Source organism: Scyliorhinus canicula, chromosome 15 (genome assembly GCF_902713615.1).
Source record: "Scyliorhinus canicula chromosome 15, sScyCan1.1, whole genome shotgun sequence".
NCBI classification, from domain to species: Eukaryota; Metazoa; Chordata; class Chondrichthyes; order Carcharhiniformes; family Scyliorhinidae; genus Scyliorhinus; species Scyliorhinus canicula.
In genome coordinates this window covers 75,932,221-75,951,420 of record NC_052160.1, presented here as the reverse complement: position 1 = coordinate 75,951,420, position 19,200 = coordinate 75,932,221, and positions in this window count along the sequence as shown.

Here is a 19,200-nt window from a genome sequence, read left to right as displayed (position 1 = left end):
CGGGGGAGGGCCTTTAGGTGACACCCTGAGGCCGTCCCAACGGCGTGCGGCGTACTCTCCGATTATGCTGTTTTGGAGGGGGCGGAGCATCTGAAAACAGGTTTTCGGCATCAATAAGGACTCTCCGCCCGATTGCCGAGTGCGATTTCAGCGTCGGCAAGTGGGGAATCCGGCCCATACTCTCATAATGGCACCATGCACTTAGAGCATCACACAGCAAAATATTAGCAGGGGAGATATTCACCAGCATCTCTCCTGTGTGGGTTAGGCCAGCACTTGTTGCCCATCCCGAATTGCCCCTGGGAAGATGGTGGTGAGTTGTCTGCGTGAACCACTGTAGTCCCTGCTTCTTCCCTGCTGCTACCAGACTCCTGAATGACCCTACTGTGGGCTCAACTGATCTCTTCACATATCTTTTCTACTGAGTAGCGCTGCACTCCCTATGCTCACCTGACGCCTGTATTTGTGCACTGCTCCTTCACCTGAGGAGGGAGCAGTGCTCCGAAAGCTAGTGTTTGAAACAAACATGTTGGACTTTAACCTGGTGTTGCAAGACTTCTTACTGTATTTGTGTATTTACATATGTCCTATGTTTTTCATATATGGAACGATCTGTTTGGACTGTACGCAGAACAATACTTTTCACTGTACCTCGGTACATGTGACAGGAAATCAAATCCACACAGACTATTTATTGTTCATGCCTTACTGCATTTGGACATGGACTGCTTCAGCCCTCTCGAGTTCAGTTCTGTCCACATTTGGGCCAAGACTGTAAAGAGGTCAGTTGCTGAGGAACCCTGGTGGAACCCAAACTGAATGTCAGAGTGCAGGTTATTGCTGAGTGTTATTTGATAGCACTGTTGATGACCCCTTCCATTACTTTACTGATGATCGAGAGTAGACTGATAGGGCGCTAATTGGCCAAGTTGGATTTCATAGAATCATAGAATCCCGACAGTGCAGAAGGAGACCATTCGGCCCATCAAGTCTGCACTGACCCTCTGAAAGAGTACTCCACCCAAGCTCACATCTAAGCCCTTTCGCAATAACCAGGTTCGGACTGAGGCATCTTTTTTGCACACTAAGGGGAATTTAGCATAGCCAACCCACCATCCTGCACATCTATGGAATGTGAGACGAAACCAGAGCACTGAGAGGAAATCCACACAGACATCGGGAGAGTGTGAAACCTCCGCACAGACAGTGACCCAAAGCTGAAATGGAGACTGGGTCCCTTGCGCTGTCAGGCAGCAGTGCTAACTACTGTTGCTGTGCTGCAGGATTTGTCCTGCTTTTTGTGTACATGACATACTTGGGCAATTTTCCACATTGCTGGATTGATGCCAGTGTTGTAGATCTACTGGAACAGTTTGGCTAGGGACACATGAAGGCCTTTCTCAACCGCAGGAAGAAAATGGCAACTCATACCCACATCTTACATTCCAATTTTACAGCTCCCTCATTCCCCAGAGTGGAATTAAATGTCACCCACTGCCTAACTATTTTGTCTGCAGACGATTCTCCAGGTCGACCCTGGCGACCTACTGCTCCCCAGACCTGGAATACCTGACCGTGAAGTACCACCCATACAATCTTCCACGTGAGTTCACTTCAGCCATTATCACAGCGGTCTACATCCCACCCCAGACAGAAGTGAAGAAGGCGCTGGATGAACTGTACACAGTTAAAAACAACAACAAAACAGAACACCTTGGTGATCGTGGCCGGGGACTTCAACAAGGCCAGCCTCAAGAGTGTACTGCCAAAATTCCACCAACCTGTCTCCTGTCCCACCAGGAGCGACAACACTCTTGACCACTGCTACTCAAAAATCAGGGGTGACTACCGTTCCATACCCCGACCGCACTTTGGGAAATCAGACCATAATCAGTCCTTCTCCCGGCATACAAGCAGAAACTCAAGCGGGAGAATCCAGCTAAGAAGGTCGTGCAGCGCTGGTCCGAGGAAACAGAAGAGCTCCTACGAGACTGCTTGGAGACAGTGGACTGGTCCATATTTAAGAACTCAGCGACCGACTTAAATGAGTATGCCACCACCGTCACAGACTTCATTAGCAAATGTGAAGGGTCCGGTCGTGTACTGAGAGGCTGTGCAGATATGTTCGCAGACGTCATACCGGTGCCAAAGGTGAACCAGGCAACATGCCTCAATGACTACCGACCGGTGGCCTTGACATCAGTCGAAATGAAGTGCTTTGAGAGGTTGGTCATGAAGCACATCACCTCCATACTCCCAAAATGCCTTGATCCACTGCAACTCGCATACCGCCGCAACCGGTCCACAGCAGACGCCATCTCGCTGGCCCAACACTCATCCCTACAGCATCTCGACAACAAGGACTCCGACATCAGACTACAGCTCCGCCTTCAACAGCATAATCTCAGCCAAGCTCATATCGAAGCTCCAAAACCTAGGACTTGGCTCCTCACTCTGCAACTGGATCCTCGACTTTCTGACCCACAGACCACAATCAGTAAGAATAAACAACAGCACATCCTCCACAACAGTCCTCAATAGCGGGGCACTGCAAGGCTGCATACTTAGCCCCCTACTACACTTCCTGTACACACACGACTGCATGGCAAAATTTGGTTCCAACTCCATCTAAAAGTTTGCTGACGATATGACCATGGTGGGCCGGATCTCGAATAACGACGAGTCAGAATACAGGAGGGAGATGGAGAACTGTCATATGAGGAGCGTTTGACTAGGTTGGGATTGTTATCGCTGGAGTTCAGCAGAATGAGGGGTGATCTCATAGAAACTTATAAAATTTTAACGGGACTAGACAGTGCAGATGCAGGGAAGATGTTGCCAATGATGGGTGTGTCCAAAACCAGGGTCACAGTCTGAGGATTCAGGGTAAACCATTTTGGACAGATATAAGGAAACATTTCTTCACCCAAAGAGTGATGAGCCTATGGAATTCATTACCACAGGAAGTAGTTGATGCTAAAACGTTGAATATATTCAAGAGGCGGCAAGATATAGCACTTGGGGAGAATGGGATCAAAGGAGAAAGCAGGATTAGGCTATTGAGTTGGATGATCAGCCATGATCGTGATGAATGACGGAACAGGCTCGAAGGGCCAAAAGGCCTCCTCCTGTTCCTATCTTCTATGTATCGATGTATCTAACCTAACGGAGTGGCGCAATGACAATAATCTATCCCTCAATGCCAGAAAAACTAAAGAGCTGGTCATTGACTTCAGGAAGCAAAGTCCTGTACACACCCCTGTCAACATCAACGGGGCCGAGGTGGAGATGGCTAACAGCTTCAAATTCCGAGGGATGCACATCACCTAAAATCTGTCTGGGTCCACCCACGTCGATGCACCATAGAAAGCATCCCATCTGGCTGCATCACAGCCTGGTATGGCAACTGCTTGGCCCAGGACCGCAAGAAACTTCAGAGAGTCGTGAACACAGCCCACACCATCACAGGAACCGGCCTCCCCTCCATTGATTCTGTCTACACCTCCTGCTGCCTGGGGAAAGCGGGCAGCATAATCAAACACTCCTCCCACCCGGCTTACTCACTCTTCCAACTTCTTCCATCGGGTAGGAGATACAAAAGTCTGAGAACACACACTAACAGACTCAAAATCAGCTTCCTCCCAGCTGTTACCAGACTCCTAAATTACCCTCTTAGGAACTTGTTTTGTTATGCTCATGACGTAGCATAAGCTGCTTCCTTGATGTGCACTCTGACAAAGGAAGGTTCAGACTTGGAGATAGCTTTAACACATTTATTCAACTGTTAACGATTCTCCTACTTGGATTCGATTCTCCTGTTAATCCTGCTATACCTACTCAGACTGACGAACCAGTCTGCTACAATCCAGGTGGTGGGTGTGATGTGTATCAAATCAACCCTGTGTACTCACTAAGTGTCTCCACTGGAAAGAGGAAGATCATGTGTGCTGTGTCCTTTTATATGGGTTGGTGTAATTCCCCCTGTGGTAGTGTCACCTCTGTGTGTATCGTGAATGCCCATTGGTCATGTCCTATGTTACTGGCCTATTGGTTGAATGCCTGTGTGTCATGTCTCTGGTGCTCCCTCTAGTGTCTAGCTAGTCTACGTGTATTTACATTAACCCCTTGTGTATTTACAGTGATGAATATCACCACAGAACTGACCTGATTAACACCTGATGCCGGTGTCTATGTATTTACATTGTGCACCTTGTGTTTGACTATTATGTATTGTCTTTTATTCTCTTTTTTTTTCATGTACTTAATGATCTGTTGAGCTGCTCGCAGAAAAACCTCGGTACACGTGACAATAAAAAAAATCCAATCCATATTTAGTAAAAATTGTTATCATAGAATCAACGCATCCCTATCATTGTTTCTGCACTGACCCTCTCTGAAAGAGCACCCTATCTAGGCTCACGCCCCCCACCCTATCCCCATTACCCAACTATCCAGCACATCTCTGGACACTAAGCGGCAACTTAGCATTGCACATCTTTGGACTATAATTTTGAAATGCAAAATATTTTTTCCACGAGTTATTTTTGTGGTTGATTTTCTATTTCAAATTTTAAGCAATCACATTGTTGTGAAGTTCAATAAACCACAAGCATCCCCCGGCGGAATATCCAGCCCTTGATTTGTGAACTAAGTCCTCATTGTGAGTATATTTTCAATGGTATTCACTGTAGGTCAGATGTATTATTGTTTTTTTGAAAATGTTTTTATTGAGTTTCCATGTTTTATATCCAACAATTTATAAAAAACAAAACTATGCCAAAAACCAACACATGTATTCACAAGCAAAATCTTGACTACAACTGTGGCCATAACCCTCATTTAGTTGGTATACATTCCCCAATATAGCCAAAACACGCATTTCCAAGTGTTTATTTGCAGTTTGGTTTGGGCCTCAGCTTGCCCTCAGACAGGTCCCTTGTGGCTTTGTCCCTACTGCTTGGCCCTCACATTCCTCTTGCGTGCCTTCGCACATCCTCCCCCCCCCCCCCCCCCTCCCCCGCCTCCCCTTCCCTCTCTCACTCCCACAACCCTGGACATGGCCTCAAAGAAGGTCATCCAGTACCCAACAATAGGAAGTCTTACAACACCAGGTTAGAGTCCAAGAGGTTTGTTTCAAACACGAGCTTTCGGAGCACTGCTACTTCCTCAGGTGAAGGAGCAGTGCTCCGAAAGCTCGTGTTTGAAACAAACTTGTTGGACTTTAACCTGGTGTTGTAAGACTTCTTACTGTGCTCACCCCAGTCCAACGCCGGCTTCTCCACATCATGAGTACCCAACATGACTGGGGCATGCCCAGAACATGCGGGTGTGGTTGGCTGGGTCTCCCTGGCACCGTTCACATTTGCCCTTCACCTCCAGAAAGAACCCACTCACTAGAGTTCTGGTTAGGTGCACTCTGTGCACCACCTTAAGCTGTGTTCGTCTCAACCCTGCGTACGTGGAGGTGAAGTTTGCCCTGTGCAGTGCCTCGATCCTGAGTTCTGTCCCTATCTCTATGCCTAGCTCCTCCTCCCATTTTTCTCTTTAGTGTACCTCCTCCAACAGTCGCCCGTATAGGTCTGCACAGTTTCCCCTCCCTAGGTCGCCTGTGGCCAGCAGTTCTTCTACTAACGAGAAGTAGAAGTGGGGGGTATGGTGTTTCTTTGCGGAGGAAGTCCTTGATCTGAATGTAGCTCAGGTCGCTTCCTCTAGATAACTGGAACCTCTCCGTGCGTAACTCCAGTTTCACCATTCTATCGTCCGTGTCCCTAACTGTCAGAGTCCCCTCATCCTGTTTCCACACCTTTTGAAGATGGCGTCATTACGGGGTTGAGTCTGTGGTTGTTGCAGATGGGGGGCCATGGTGAACATTCCAGTTGCCTCATTTGGGACCACATCCGGAGCATGACTACTAGCACTGGGCTTTCTGAGTGCTTGGCCGGGGAGGGAGAGCTGTTGTGACTAGGGCTCGGAGGGATGTCCCTGTGCAGGAACTGTCCTCCAACTTCACCCATCTGCCTCCGGTTCCTTAATCCATTCCCGTGCCCTTTCTGTGATCGCTGCCCAATGGTAGAATTGTAGGTTCAGAAGGGCCAGGCCTCCCACGTTTCTTCTCCTTTGTAGGACCTTCTTTTGGATTCTTGCCCCCCCCCCCCCCCCCCCAACTACACACACACAGACAAACACCGACTATGTTGAAAAAGGCCTTGGGGATGTTGATCTGGAGGGATCTGAATAGGAGTAGAACCTGGGAAGCACGTTCATTTTGATCATCAATTGTCCCTGCCAGGGAGAGTGGGAATGGGCCCCGCCTCTGCAGGTCCTTTTTGTCTTCCTCCATCAGATTGGTACGGTTCCATTTGCGGATCTGTGTCCAGTTGTGAGCTGTTCGGATTTCCAGGTGGTGGAAGTTCGTCTGGGCTTGCTTAAACAGCAGTCCTCTCAGCACTCTCCCTTCCCCCTGCGGGTTCACAGGGTTGTTCTCGCTCTTGCTCAGATTAAGCTTGTAACCTGAGAAGGCTCCGAACTCCTTTAGGAGTTTAATTATCCTTTCCATGCTGATCCGGGACTTCACGATATAGAGCAGCAGGTCATCCGCATAGAATGAGACTATGCTCTCTGTCTCCCCTTTGGATACCTTTCCATCCTTTTGCCCCTCTGAGTGTGATCACCAGTGGCTCGATTGCCAGGGCAAACAGCAGCAGGGACAGTGGGCATCTCTGCCTGGTGTCTCTATGCAGTTGGAAGTATCTAGAGCTGGTGGTGTTTGTCCGTACCCTCGCCAAGGGTGCATTGGACAGTAGCTTAATCCAGGAGGGGAACCCTGGGCCAAACCCAAAATGTTCCAGCATCTCGATGAGATACTTCCATTCGACTCTGTCGAAAGCCTTTTTCTGCATTCAGGGAGATGATCACTTCTGGAGTTCTCTTCCCGGATAGGGTCTTGATCACGTTCAGCAGGCGTCCGATGTTCAATATTAGCTGCTGCCTTTGAAAAAGTCCATCTGGTCCTCCACGACCACCTCAGTCTCTCAACTCTCCAGCCGTCTCACTCAGGCCTTCGCCAGGATCTTTGCATCTATGTTGAGTAATGAGATGGGCCTATAGGACCTGCACTACATCGGGTCTTTATCCTTTTTGGGTACCAGCGATATTGAGGCTTGGGTCAGTGTTGGTGGCAGGGTTCCCCTTACTAGCCTGTCTGCGAACATCCCTCACAAGTGCAGGTGCAAATTTGTTGTGGACGGCTGCCGGGAATCCGTCTTGCCCAGCACCTTCCCCGCCTGCATGGAGTTGATGCTTTCCATGATTTCTCCCAGTTAATAATAATAATCTTTATTGTCACAAGTAGGCTGACAGTAACACTGCAATGAAGTTACTGTGAAAAAGCCCCGAGTCGCCACACTCCGATGCCTGTTTGGGTACGTAGAGGGAGAATTCAGAACGTCCAATTCACTTAACAGCATGTCTTTTGGGACATGGAGGAAACCCACGTAGACACAGGGAGTACGTGCAGACTCCGCACAGACAGTGACCCAAGCCGGGAATCGAACTTGGGACCCTGGCACTGTGAAACAACAGTGCTAACCACTATGCTACCATGCCACCCAGGTTAATGTATCCAGATTATGGGCGGGATTCTCTGTCTCGCCAGCCAGCCACTGGAGTTTCCCATTGTGGGACGCCCCACGCCATCGGGAAATCCCCAGGCTGCCAGAGAAACGGAGAATCTAGCCCTATATGATTGCTTAAGCTGTGATTAAGGGGTTAACAGCTAGACAGGCTGTGATGTCACTCATAGGAGGGGCTGAGTTTGTTTTGAGCTTCATCTTCAGCACTGCCCTGTGTCTGTGTTTTAGTTTCATTTTCAGAGTTCTGCTTTGGATTCTGAGGAAAGGTGATGTGTTTCTCAGACTGAAGTCTGAAAGCTTCTCTCCAAAGACTTTGTGAATAAATCCATAAGCCACTGGATGTTAACTTTTTCAATAAGTGGCATTTGACCTGTGTGTGGATGTTGCTGAATTAAAACTTCAGTAGATGGGGAAGTAACCTCAAAGACCTTTCTTTATTATTTTTAAGAGCTCTTTAACTGTTAATTGAAAAGCTGCTTTATCCTTGGATGTCAATGGGGTTACTGCTGTGTTAATATTAAAGTTTGTTTTAATGTAAAAGATCCGGAGGTGTCAGTGGAATCACTCCTGGACGAAGCATCCTTTCCTCAGTTTACAAATTGAAAGATTGTTGGGTTCTCAACCAGTTTCCGAATGTAACTTGGGGTACCGTAAGACAGAGTAAGCCTGAATTGTACACCAGATTCATGAGGATAGAATCAAAAGATAGTCACCCCCTGGTTTCTTGACTGGGTATGGTAGAGGAGGCGGCCACAGGAGGAAGGCGTCATGATTCATGTCAGGGCATTGAGTATCGGGTGTGTGATTCTCTGGGCGGGATTCTCATCTGGCGGGATTCTCCGTTTTGCCGGCGCCCGGGGGTTTCCCGACGGTATGGGGCTGCCCCACAATGGGAAACCACATTGACCAGCCGGCGTAACGGAGAATCCAATGGCAGGTCGGGGCAGAAATGTGGCGTGGCGGGGTGGAGAATCCAGCCTTCTGTCTATGGTTACAGACCAGCTGCAAATTGAGGGAGTGGATTCCCTTTCTGTATATCTCGGAGTTGGTAAGCGGTGGCTACAAACTAATTTGTATCCAGTCAATGACACCCTGCAGCAAGGAGAAGTCTGCAATTCAAACAAAATCACATGTTCACTCCACCTGCTTCTCTAATGAAATAATTCAGCTCTCTTAAGGAGCCTCAATGACCTCATTTGACAACAGTGGATGACAAACTGGCAGATGTTGTAAATCAGTTCATTCCATGCTTGCCTTCACAGCCCTACTCTCAGGTTTGAGTTGTGACTGCAGCAGGGAGCAGATTTCAGTCAGGGTATTTTTAGTGACGAGGTGATATTTGACACAGTTCCTCACTGAAGTTCAGTTTGGAGAATTGCTCCTTGTGCACGCAGGCGATCTTTTACTGAGAGCACTTTGCCGTCTCCATCTGCGCCTCCTTCCAGTAACCTCTGGTTATTCTTCCTGTCGTGCTGCAGGTCAATGGGGATGAAGGCTACAGAAATCATGTCTGGCAGCAAGTAATTTCTGCACAGCCCTAAATTCAGGATACAATTTTAGGAAACGCAGGTATTACGTCCAGTGCTGGGCACTGCATTTAGGAGGGATCACAGTAAGATGTCTGACAACACCAGGTTAAAGTCCAACAGGTTTGTTTCAAATCACTAGCTTTCGGAGCGCAGCTCCTTCCTCAGGTGAATGAAGAGATATGTTCCAGAAACATAGATATAGACAAAGTCAAAGATGGCAGACAATGCTTTGATTGCAAGCATTTGCAGATAATTAAGTCTTTACAGATTGAGAGAGCGGGGTAATCTCAGGTTAAAGAGGTGTGAATTGTCTCAAGCCAGGACAGTTGGTGGGATTTTGCAAGCCCAGGCCAGGTGGTTCGGGGTGAATGTAATGAGACATGAATCCAAGGTCCCGGTTGAAGCCATACTCATGTGTGTGGAACTTGGCTATAGGTTTCTGCTCAGCAATTTTGCATTGTCGCACGTCCTGCATTGGAGAACGCTTACCTGAGATCAGAGGCTGAATGCCCTTGACTGCTGAAGTGTTCCCCGACTGGAAGGGAACATTCCTGCCTGCCGATTGTTGCGCGATGTACGTTCATCCGTTGTCGCAGTGTCTGCATGGTCTCGCCAATGTACCACGCTTCGGGACATACTTTCCTGCAGCGTATGAGGTAGACAACGTTGGCCGAGTCGCACGAGTATGTGCCGCGTACCTGGTGGGTGGTGTTTCCACGTGTAATGGCGGTATCCATGTCGATGATCTGGCACGTCCTGCAGAGATTGACCTGGCAGGGTTGTGTGGTGTCGTGGTCGCTATTCTGAAGGCTGGGTAGTTTGCTGCAAACAATGGTTTGTTTGAGGTTGCACAGTTGTTTGAAGACAAGTAGTGGGGGTGTGGGGATGACCTTGGCAAGATGTTCAACTTCATCAATAATGTGCTGAAGGCTGCAAAGAAGATGTCGTAGTTTCTCCGCCCCAGGAAAGTACTGGATGATGAAGGGTACTCTGTCGGTTGTGTCCCATGTTTGTCTTCTGAGGAGGTTGGTGTGGTTTTTTGCTGTGGCGCATTGGAACTGTCTACTGATGAGTTGAGCACCATATCCTGTTTGTCCGAGGGCGCCTTTCAGCGTATGTAGATGTCTGTTACACTCCTCCTCGTCTGAGCAGATCCTGTGTATATGGAGGGTTTGTCCATAGGCTTCTGTAATGTGTTTCGGGTTGAAGCTGGAGAAGTGGAGCATCGTGAGGTTATCCGTGGGTTTGCGGTAAAGAGAAGTGCTGAGGTCACCGTCCTTGATGGCGATGAATGTGTCCAAGAATGCAACCGATTTTGGAGAGTAGTCCATGGTGAGTCGGATGGTGGGATGGGACTTATTGATGTCATCAAAGAACAAAGAACAAAGAAAAGAACAGCACAGGAACAGGCCCTTCAGTCCTCCAAGCCTGTGCCGACCTTCTAAACTAACACCTTCTACACTTCCTGGGTCCGTATCCCTCAATTCCCATCCTATTCATGTATTTGTCAAGATGCTCCTTAAATGTCACTATCGTCCCTGCTTCCACCACCTCCTCCGGCAGCGAGTTCCAGGCACCCACTATCCTCTGTGTAAAAACCTTGCCTCATACATCTCCTCTAAACTTTGCCCCTTCCACCTTAATCCTATGCCCCCTAGTAATTGACCCCTCTACCCTGGGAAAATGCCTCTAACTATCCACTCTGTCTATACGCCTCATAATTTTGTAGACCAATAGGCCCATTTCATTTCATTTTTCATTTCATTTCATTTCATTTCATTTATCCTTGTCCACCAGCACTTTAAAACTTACTGAATTGTGGTCACTGTTCCCAAAATGCTCCCCTACTGAAACTTTTACCACCTGGCCGGGCCCATTCACCAATACCAGGTTCAGTATAGCCCTTTCCCGATTTGGACTATCTACATATTGTTTTAAGAAGCCCTCCTGGATGCTCCTTACAAACTCTGCCCCGTCCAACCCCCTAGCACTCAGTGGGTCCCAGTCAATATTGGGGAAGTTGAAGTCTCCCATCACAACAAACCTGTTGCTTTCACTCCTTTCCAAAATCTGTTTACCTATCTGCTCCTCTATCTCCCGCTGGCTGTTGGGAGGCCTGTAGTAAACCCCCAACATTGTGACTGCACCCTTCTTATTCCTGATCTCTCCCCATATAGCCTCGCTGCCCTCTGAGGTGTCCTCCCGTAGTACAGCTGTGATATTCTCCCTAACCAGTAGCGCAACTCCACCACCCCTTTGACATCCCCCTCTATCCCGCCTGAAACATCTGGACCTTGAATGTTTAGCTGCCAATCCTGTCCTTCCCTCAACCAGGTCTCTGTAATGGCAACAACATCATAGTTCCAAGTACTAATCCAAGCTCTAAGTTCATCTGCCTTCCCTGTTATACTTCCTGCATTAAAACATATGCACTTCAGGCCACCAGACCTGCTGTTTTCAGCAACAATGCCCTGTCTGCTCTTCCTCAGAGCCATACTGGCCCTATCCCTAGTTTTCCCCCAATGTTTTCATCTTCTGACCTATTGCTCCGGTACCCACCCCCCTGCCATACTAGTTTAAACCCTCCCGTGTGACACTAGCAACCTCACGGCCAGGATATTTATGCCTCTCCAGTTTAGATGCAACCCGTCCTTCTGAAACAGGTCACACCTGCCCTGGAAGAGCCCCCAGTGGTCCAGATAATGGAAACCATTAACGGGCATCATGGTAGCATAGTGGTTAGCACAAATGCTTCACAGCGCCAGGGTCCCAGGTTCGATTCCCCGCTGGGTCATTGTCTATGTGGAGCCTGCACGTTCTCCCCGTGTGTGCGTGGGTTTCCTCCGGGTGCTCCAGTTTCCTCCCACAGTCCAAAGATGTGCAGGTTAGGTGGATTGGCCATGATAAATTGCCCTCAGGGTCTAAATTGCCCCTTAGTGTTAGGTGGGGTTTCTGGGTTATGGGGATAGGGTGGAGGTATGGGCTTGGGTAGGGTGCTCTTTCCAAGAGCCAGTGCAGACTCGATGGCCGAATGGCCTCCTTCTGCACTGTAAATTCTATGAAAAAAAACCCTTCCTCCTACACCAGCTATTTAGCCACGTGTTTAGCTGCTCTATTTCTACCCCTACTGGCACATGGCACAGGCAGTAATCCCAAGATTATAACCCCAGAGGTTCTGTCTTTTAACTTCCTGCCTAGCTCCCTGAACTCCTGCTGCAGGACCTCATGCCCCTTCCTGCCTCTGCCATTAGTACCAGTATGTACAACAACCTCTACCTGTTTGCCCTCCCCATTCAGGATGCTCGCTACTCATTCAGAGACATCCTGGACCCTGGCACCAGGGAGACAACATACCATCCTGGAGCCTCTTTCACGTCCACAGAAGCACCTATCTGTGCCCCTAACTATAGAGTCCCCTGTAGTGATCTCTGTGTGTGTATTTACACAAGGGGTTAATGTGTAATCAGTAGCACCACATGATCACTGGAGGGCCAGACCAACAGGGGTATGAAAGGCAGCCACATTGGGGCTCTCTCTCTCTCTTGGGTGCACGGTGATCAAAGTAACAGCAGACTAGTTTAGATGGCCAGTGGAGTTACGTATAGTTACCATAGTTAGATCTTGTTAACCTTATCACTAGTTTCAAAGTTAAAGCAAAGAACTCATGTAAATATTGTTGTAGTTACTCAATAAACCTTTTGTTACTACTGGAAGAGTTCAAATCTTCTTCATCAGGATTCAGAATACCTCATCACACAGGTAACAAAACATGGTACCTGTCGAGTGGCTTTAACAGAACTAGTTAGATTAGGTTAGACAAAAAGAGAAGAAAAAGTGAAGACTGGGCATTCAACTGTGGAAGACTTCGCAGCAAATGGATCCTTGACAACTAACTGTGGGACTCATTGGACCTCTAGGGCAGCTGGAAACAACCGGTAATTTAAGTTATGACTGGAAAAGATTTGAACAGATATTCCAAATATTTATCGCAGCTAATGATTTAAGCACGGTCTCTAACGCAACAAAAATAGCTACTACTCTCAATAGGAGGGCATGAAGCTGGAGAAGTCTATAATTGCTTTAATTATTGGTGAAAACGACACCAAAATAGAAGTAATACTCAAAAAATTTGATGAACGCTATAAGAGTCCGTCTGGTGAGATGCTGGAAAGATTTAACAATTGTCATAAATGCCAGAGAAATGGAGGGACCATCACTGATGTTATTACAAATATCAAGTTAATACCAGAAGGCTGTGATTATGCTGATTTCAGAGAGACTATGATAACGAAACAATTAATTTCTGGACTATCTGATAAAAATTTGAGGGAAAATCTATCACAAAATATGCATCTAACTCTAGAAACTGCTGTACAAATATGACTTGCTTAGGAACAAAAACAAAATCAATACTGTGAGTCTTTACAAACACAGAATCAGTGTCTGGAAAACAAAATCGGTAAAAACGGCGCCAAAACTACCACGAGGCAGAGGCAGGATCTCACTCGATGCTATAGCTCTTTTTGATTGGCAGCCATCTTGAGCGAGAGCATTCCGGCCAGTACGCACATGCGCACGTCTCAAAAAGAAGAAAAATGGCAAACTATACTTACGCGCATGAGCAAGAAAAAGCCGCAGTTGCGCAAAGAGCGCACAGTAAAGGAAACTCGAAATGCGCACGCGCATTCGAGTCCTACGCATGATGTCACAAGCGTCATGACGTCAGATGATCCGGACCACGCACACTTAAAAGGGAAATGAACAAAAATGAACAAAAAGAAATTTAAAGCTGCCAAACCCAATTGTCTTGCCTCAAAAGACGGAACAATGCCCGAACTTCCAGCAGTTGAAAACAACTTTTACAACACCCTGGAACAAGCAGTCTGCACCATCCAAAGTGAAGAGCACAATGAAAAATCTGAAACCAAAGAAGGTGATTTGTTCATTGAACATGAAGAGAACGATCATAACTCCGAAACAAAAAGAGATGATTTGTCTATCGAACAATACACACAATACTGCTCAGACATGGCCGAGTTATTCGGATATGCTGCTCACAGCATCAGCAACACGGTTGAAAAGCGCAACACTACTCTTCTCATGGTAGATGAATCCAATACCATGGTGCCATGGCAGATCGTCGATACATTGGATGACAGCAATACCCAAGAAGAAGACGTCGCCACACAGAGAGCACAGAATGACTCCGTTGATAGAGCACAGATCGACTCTACAGCGAGACCACTGCATGACTCCACAAAGAGAGCGATGACAGACTCCACATAGAGAGCGATGACAGACTCCACAGAGAGAGCAATGAAAGACTCCACAGAGAGAGCGATGCAAGACTCCACAAAGAGAGCGATAAAAGCACCAATATCCTGGGGGGGAGATTTGTTAGTGCTCTTTGGGGGGGTTTAAACTAATTCAGCAGGGGCATGGGAACCTGGATTGTAGTTTTGGGGTACGGGAGATTGAGAGTATAGAGGTCAGGAGCACAGATTTGACTTCGCAGGAGGGTGCCAGTGTTCAGGTAGGTGGTTTGAAGTGTGTCTACTTCAATGCCAGGAGTATACGAAATAAGGTAGGGGAACTGGCAGCATGGGTGGGTACCTGGGACTTCGACGTTGTGGCCATTTCAGAGACATGGATAGAGCAGGGACAGGAATGGTTGTTGCAGGTTCCGGGGTTTAGGTGTTTTAGTAAGCTCAGAGAAGGGGGCAAAAGAGGGGGAGGTGTGGCGCTGCTAGTCAAGGACAGTATTACGGTGGCGGAAAGGATGCTAGATGGGGACTCTTCTTCTGAGGTAGTATGGGCTGAGGTTAGAAACAGGAAAGGAGAGGTCACCCTGTTGGGAGTTTTCTATAGGCCACCTAATAGTTCTAGGGATGAAGAGGAAAGGATGGCGAAGATGATTCTGGAAAAGAGCGAAAGTAACAGGGTAGTTGTTATGGGAGACTTTAACTTTCCAAATATTGACTGGAAAAGATATAGTTCGAGTACATTAGATGGGTCGTTCTTTGTACAATGTGTGCAGGAGGGTTTCCTGACACAATATGTTGACAGGCCAACAAGAGGCGAGGCCACATTGGATTTGGTTTTGGGTAATGAACCAGGCCAGGTGTTAGATCTGGAGGTAGGTGAGCACTTTGGAAACAGTGACCACAATTCGGTGACCTTTACGTTAGTGATGGAAAGGGATAAGTATACCCCGCAGGGCAAGAGTTATAGCTGGGGGAAGGGCAATTATGATGCCATTAGACATGACTTAGGATGTGTTGGTTGGAGAAGTAGGCTGCAAGGGTTGGGCACACTGGATATGTGGAGCTTGTTCAAGGAACAGCTATTGCATGTTCTTGATAAGTACGTACCAGTCAGGCAGGGAGGAAGGGGTCGAGCGAGGGAACCATGGTTTACCAAAGAAGTGGAATCTCTTGTTAAGAGGAAGAAGGAGGCCTATGTGAAGATGAGGCATGAAGTTTCAGTTGGGACGCTTGATAGTTACAAGGAAGCGAGGAAGGATCTAAAGAGAGAGCTGAGACGAACAAGGAGGGGACATGAGAAGTCTTTGGCAGGTAGGATCAAGGAAAACCCAAAAGCTTTCTATAGGTATGTCAGGAATAAAAGAATGACTAGGGTAAGAGTAGGGCCAGTCAAGGACAGTGGTGGGAAGTTGTGTGTGGAGGCTGAGGAGATAAGCGAGATACTAAATGAATACTTTTCGTCAGTATTCACTCAAGAAAAAGATAATATTGTGGAGGAGAATGCTGAGACCCAGGCTATTAGAATAGATGGCATTGAGGTGCGTAGGGAAGAAGTGTTGGCAATTCTGGACAAGGTGAAAATAGATAAGTCCCCGGGGCCGGATGGGATTTATCCTAGGATTCTCTGGGAAGCCAGTGAGGAGATTGCTGAGCCTTTGGCTTTGATTTTTAGGTCATCATTGGCTACAGGAATAGTGCCAGAGGACTGGAGGATAGCAAATGTGGTCCCTTTGTTCAAGAAGGGGAGTAGAGATAACTATAGGCCGGTGAGCCTAACGTCTGTGGTGGGTAAGGTCTTGGAGAGGATTATAAAAGATACGATTTATAATCATCTAGATAGGAATAATATGATTAGGGATAGTCAGCATGGTTTTGTGAAGGGTAGGTCATGCCTCACAAACCTTATCGAGTTCTTTGAGAAGGTGACTGAACAGGTAGACGAGGGTAGAGCAGTTGATGTGGTGTATATGGATTTCAGTAAAGCGTTTGATAAGGTTCCCCACGGTCGGCTATTGCAGAAAATACGGAGGCTGGGGATTGAGGGTGATTTAGAGATGTGGATCAGAAATTGGCTAGTTGAAAGAAGGCAGAGGGTGGTGGTTGATGGCAAATGTTCAGAATGGAGTTCAGTTATGAGTGGCGTACCACAAGGATCTGTTCTGGGGCCGTTGCTGTTTGTCATTTTTATAAATGACCTAGAGGAGGGCACAGAAGGATGGGTGAGTAAATTTGCAGACGACACTAAAGTCGGTGGAGTTGTAGACAGTGCGGAAGGATGTTGCAGGTTACAGAGGGACATAGATAAGCTGCAGAGCTGGGCTGAGAGGTGGCAAATGGAGTTTAATGTGGAGAAGTGTGAGGTGATTCACTTTGGAAAGAATAACAGGAATGCGGAATATTTGGCTAATGGTAAAATTCTTGGTAGTGTGGATGAGCAGAGGGATCTCGGTGTCCATGTACATAGATCCCTGAAAGTTGCCACCCAGGTTGATAGGGTTGTGAAGAAGGCCTATGGTGTGTTGGCCTTTATTGGTAGAGGGATTGAGTTCCGGAGCCATGAGGTCATGTTGCAGTTGTACAAAACTCTAGTACGGCCGCATTTGGAGTATTGCGTACAGTTCTGGTCGCCTCATTATAGGAAGGACGTGGAAGCTTTGGAACGGGTGCAGAGGAGATTTACCAGGATGTTGCCTGGTATGGAGAGAAAATCTTATGAGGAAAGGCTGATGGACTTGAGGTTGTTTTCGTTAGAGAGAAGAAGGTTAAGAGGTGACTTAATAGAGGCATACAAAATGATCAGAGGGTTAGATAGGGTGGACAGCGAGAGCCTTCTCCCGCGGATGGAGGTGGCTAGCACGAGGGGACATAGCCTTAAATTGAGGGGTAATAGATATAGGACAGAGGTCAGAGGTGGGATTTTTACGCAAAGAGTGGTGAGGCCGTGGAATGCCCTACCTGCAACAGTAGTGAACTCGCCAACATTGAGGGCATTTAAAAATTTGTTGGATAAGCATATGGATGATAAGGGCATAGTGTAGGTTAGATGGCCTTTAGTTTTTTTTCCATGTCGGTGCAACATCGAGGGCCGAAGGGCCTGTACTGCGCTGTATCGTTCTATGTTCTATGTAAGCCTCCACAAAGAGAGCGACGCAAGCCTCCACAAAGAGAGCGACGCAAGCGTCCACAGACAACTCGGTGACAGACTCAAAAATGGAAGCAAGCAAACACTCCACAGCGAACGCCATGCATGAACAAGATTATGAAAGTCTACCAAGCTCACGTGAACAACAAAAAGACTATGACAGTCTACCCAGCTTATTTGAGCCACCAGAAGAAGACAATGAAAGTCTACCCAGCTCATTTAACCAACAAGAAGACACTGTATGTCTACCCACTGTATGTGAGACAAGTGACGAAGAAATTACAATTCCCATACCAGGATGTGCAGGATCACAGCAAGACTGACAGATCTCAGCTTGTTTGCACAGAAGCACTCAACAATCAGAGGAGGGCTACCGAAGAGTCCAGAGAGACCACGTCAATAGAAATCCTGAAGAGTTTGACTCCAGAAGAGGAGCACCAAGAAATCAATGATGATTCAAGTGAACCAGAAATGACTCGAGAAGAGGAGTACCAAGGCAGCAAAGAAGATGAATAAAATCCACCGCAAATGACTGATGTCACCAACATCAATGCAACATCAGATCATTCTCACAATTCTCAAGAAGAAACGCTTAATATAACAGATACCACAAAGAACAATGACACCAATAACTGTGACAATGACTCACATCATCCACACAGAACACTCATTGAGCTCAACAGGAACAACAAAAACCGCCAGAAGCACAGCAGAAACAAGAACAACAGCAACAATGAAAATAACATGCAGTGCAACAAGAGCAACACAACAAGAAGCACTGCAGAAACAAGAACAACAGCATCAAAAACTACAAGCACAACAACAAAAACTACAAGAACAATAACAAAAGCACCAAGAAGCATAACAAAAACAGAAACAACAAGCACAACAAGAACAAGAACAATAGCAAAAACAACAAAAACAGAAACAACAAGCACAACAAAAACAACAACAAGAATGACAACAAAAACGACCACGACAGAAATGACAACAATGAAACAACGACCTGTACAACGTGGTGCAATTCTGCACATGAAGGACAATGCCATAGCACACTGCAAAACAATGGCAAGAGTACAAACATGCCATGGCATGGTAATAAATCTCACAACTTCACATTTGCTCCACAACAAACAAGCAACCAGTTTTCAAGAAAGATGACATGCAGAATCAATACCACAAACACAAGAAAAAGTCCAGGTCAGACAACAAAGATGACATACAGAATCAATACTACAAACACAGGAAAAAGTTCAGGATAGACAACAAAGATGTAACACAGAATCGCTACCACAAGCAGAGAAAAAAAAAGCATAAATCGGATAACAAGTGATTCAACCATTCAAATACCTCATTGATGACTTCTTGGTTACCCAAACACAGGAACACTGATGATGTTCACAAAGAAATAACAACATAAACATCACCACTTCAACAACAGCAGAAGAAAGCTATTCCCCTGATCATCTTATAAAGCTCTATCAAGTCGCCCCTCATCCTTCTCCGTTCTAATGAGAAAAGGCCTAGCACCCTCAATCTTTCCTCGTAAGACCTACTCTCCATTCCAGGCAACATCCTGGTAAATCTCCTTTGCACCTTTTCCAAAGCTTCCACATCCTTCCTAAAATGAGGTG